The sequence below is a fragment of the Varroa jacobsoni genome, unplaced genomic scaffold (genome assembly GCF_002532875.2).
Source record: "Varroa jacobsoni isolate VJ856 unplaced genomic scaffold, vjacob_1.0 scaffold_516, whole genome shotgun sequence".
Classification (NCBI taxonomy): Eukaryota; Metazoa; Arthropoda; class Arachnida; order Mesostigmata; family Varroidae; genus Varroa; species Varroa jacobsoni.
In genome coordinates this window covers 314,358-318,362 of record NW_019213418.1, presented here as the reverse complement: position 1 = coordinate 318,362, position 4,005 = coordinate 314,358, and positions in this window count along the sequence as shown.

Here is a 4,005-nt window from a genome sequence, read left to right as displayed (position 1 = left end):
AGGTAACAATTAATGTTAATAGAAATGAGCAGATATGCCGTACCTACGACTGACAGAAGCCGAACGCAAAAGAATGCTATTATACCGCACGAGAGATAACTGCTGCACGAGTTAGACTTCTACGGCTGAATCATTGATTGCTTGTCAACTTACAACTCTAACTTCAAACGTTGCCACTTCTATTAGAGTCCTCGAAACTGAAAAGCTTGAAAAAAAAATGTTTATATCAGCTGCATTCAAAATATAGTTCTTAGCAGCTCTTAATTTTAAACTAGAAAAGGAAACTTTTCCTGAGCGATGCTAAAGATCATTTTAACATCGATCCAAAAGTTCTCGTTAAATGACCTGCTTCTTTTTTGCTGAGCTCCAGCCGCGTAAAAGGGGCTACGATATGGCACTCTGAGCAAACGTGTGCATTACGGATGTAAATTAAAGTTATCACGCTCTATGTATCGATTTCTCAAACAGAGTCTGCCCTGTACCTTATTTAACACTATACGATCTCACTCGTGGTTAATAAGAGCTTTACAATAACGATCGACTATACGTAAATACACCTTTCCAATGACGAATTCTTCGAGCTCCCCAAACTTCAACACGCCGCAGCCTAGCTATGGAAGCTCAGTTATTTAACTGTATGACCATATAAGTTGTCTTTATTACACATAGCTCCGTGCTTTATTAGTTGTCCTCAACTAGATTTTAGAGAGAGATAGTTTTCAACGGTCGTCTTACTGCACCGGAAGTTCCTGAGGCTCCTTTTCAAGTCTACGAAAACAGCCACGGGATACAATCGTAATTCATTCATAATGATTAGACAATTTATAGAGATAAACTTCGCGCCATTTACGGACACTTATAACCATGTCTATGCAAACATGTAACATAGATTCCAAGAAAATCTAGGTATCCATACGATGGTACAACCAGTGTATTTTATTGTTCCTTTTGATAAAAGTTATGTACTTTTCCATCAATCGAAGGTCTACTTTTAACCTACGTCCTGCTTGAACGTAGATTTATATATATATTTATGTCAAAGAGATGCAGCTAATTGGTCATGCTCGTAGGCACCAGAATGGAGAATTAGATTGCCCGTCTTTTCCTAGCATTCGTGAGCTGTAGACGAACTTGCTAGTGAATGCGAGTAGCTTAGAGCCATCTTAGCGCTAATGAAGTTAGCATCTGACCGACTTTCGGAAACTGCAGTATTGCTATGCATCAGAGAAATGCTTTTCTATAAATTTCTTGTAAATCTTACACGTTTATTGTATGGATGGCCTATCCAGTTCCAAAAATTTGCATAAGATTCGACGACTTCTCATACAGAGCGGCAGTTGAATACGCCTAAGTTTTGCAAGGTTACGTTTCATTGAAGAACAGTTATCTCCGACTCTGGTTGAAACTGGGCCGTCTCCTTCATATTCTATCTTGGAGGTAACGTTCTAGCGTGCACGGTTTAGCGTTTATGCGGCTCTCAAGTGTGTGTTATATACGCTTGAAGCGACCAGGTCCACACTTCCTACGTGTTTGTCTGCGATTATCGTAGAACCTACATTCTATATCATATAACCTTGCTTGGATTTCAGCTTTAATCGAGTCGTAGGCGTTATAAACTTGTCACTGCCTACTTTGTTCATGATACCAAGCGGAGTTGCATATTTCACGAACTACCTCCCGGAAATCCCTTTGAAGGTATACATAGTGTACATAGGCCTGGGTTTAGAATTCTTTATGCCGTTGCGAATAAAAGGAGAGCCAGCTAAGGAATTGTACGATTCAGACCTGAATAAACTTGGTGCAAGGCCAGGTCCTATTTGGCCGGCTGAAGTCTTTCTGCCTAAGAGTTAATAGACAGCCTCAAAAATGTATAGCGTGACACATGGCATGCTAAGAGCCAGCAGTACCTGCGTGGTACCTACTAAAGAAACATCTCTTTCGGAATCTGGAGCGTCGCTGACTAGTGAGTTACGACGAGCTTTTACGCAGATATCTGCCGCAGATTAAGCGGTTGACAAAAACAGGTTACTCACTTTGAGTACATTTTTACGAGCTATTGCAGCTGAGGAAAGTACATAAAACGCTTTGACGACTTTTCAGTTTTACTTAGGCACGTACCCTGGATGAGAACTACTTGATTCTACCAGGTGACTGCCACGTCAGGGCGGCATGGTCTGAGTGACTAATGTGGATCTCTGAGTGCGTTGTCACGATAACAATAACGAGCCTGTTGTCACGCTATTTCAAATCTCAGTGTTGAAAAAAATTATCATCGGCTTTTAATAATTTGAAAGATCAGAAATGTAGGATTCAACGCAAATAAAGAATTGAGGAAAGTTACAGATTTAAGGAAAAAAAGATATTAATATTTAGGTTAATACCTGCTTGTACGACTGCCGCAGTGTTTCATAGGCCTATTGGAGAAACTCCAGTGAAGTCCAGCGTAACCCATTCCGCTTCGACTCCTTAGTGGCGGTAAATCCTTGATGCCGCATCTAGAAAACTTGTTCAACAACTGGCATAATAGCTAAAAAAGACTAAATAAAAATGTCTCTTCCGAATTGAAGGCGCTAGCTGAAAGAATAACTACCGTTATACGTATTCGGAAAGGGACCGTTGCTGCCGTTCTCGTACGCTCAACAGCGTACGATGGTAAGGGCAAACATTTTGAAACTTTAAAAGGGATCGCTCTCTGATCAGACATATACTTAAACTAAGGCTTTATGTTATATATGTATGTATATGACAGGCTTTTATGTGAATGGGTTCGTAACATTCTGACCATGTTCAGCCAAGGCACCTTAAATGTTGGTTACAAGCAATCGAACGTCAGCGAAGAAAGAGATTCCACTAAGAATAGCTGAACCTGGTTTTGATGCATGCTACTGACGCACAATTTGCCATATTCTGCCTACAAATACTATAACTCTAGCGCAGAAAGCACCATTTATTCTTTACTCAGAAATATCGATCTTCTGGATTTTGCGCATGAAGGCAAAGCTACGGAAGGTCACGTCACAGTTTCAAACCGTGCGTATATGCGTTAAAGATGTTTTAAATGACTCTAGAAGAGAATTAAGAAGATTACTTGGGATTAAGCAAATAATTACCAATCGCTTCTAAAAAAAAATTGACTATATATGTACATATTCCGGATATGTGTGTGTCGACGTGATACGAAATGTAAAGACAGTCGCCAGGTGCTGACGTTCCCAACGTACGGTATTCCCGATGGCCATATATTACGTAAAGGTTTTGTTAAATTGTAGAGCTATCGGAAAAGCCCACATTGCGTTCAAAGGGGCTGCTCCAGCCCCTCATGCCCCTCAAAACAGCGACTCATTTGTTTGTTTTGTTATTTTTCGACACGTTTCAGAGTTCAATATTCGCTGTAATATATTAAATGTATACTTTCGTATTCATAAAACGCTTATTTAATCACATATAGTTACAAGATCTGTGATAAGACTGCTTTCTGCAGAAGTTCTTTTGATTAAGAATTCGGGCTCAGAAATTTTTCGCCCGTACGATTTTATCTGTGCTTTTACTTCCGATCGAATGCCTATGACACGGTCTCGAGATTTTTTTGCTTTCTAGATTGTTTTGTATGTATACGCATCTGCTTTTAAAATGATCTTCTCACATTATAGGGTAAAAAAAATTGCTTGAGTACATCGTCCCCTATTACAGTCGTCTTTGTTCCAGCTTTTTCGGCAAGCAGTTATATTACAGATGCTTGCTATATGCCGTTACTAATTGGAAAATCATTCTGGCTTCCCTGCCTGGCAGGTTTACGCTCCCGTAACGGCAGTCTTTCTTAATGATTGGATATCCAATGGAGAAGCGCGCGCTCGATTGTCGCTCGTCACTTCTGGAAGGAGGAAGACACAACGAGCGAAACATCACGAGAAGTAATCGAAGAGGGCCATCCAGCGGCCGCTGTTCCTTCCCAACGGGACAGTAACGCAGTCTACCGTGTCCCATTCGAGAGCGGCCCCACCGCCA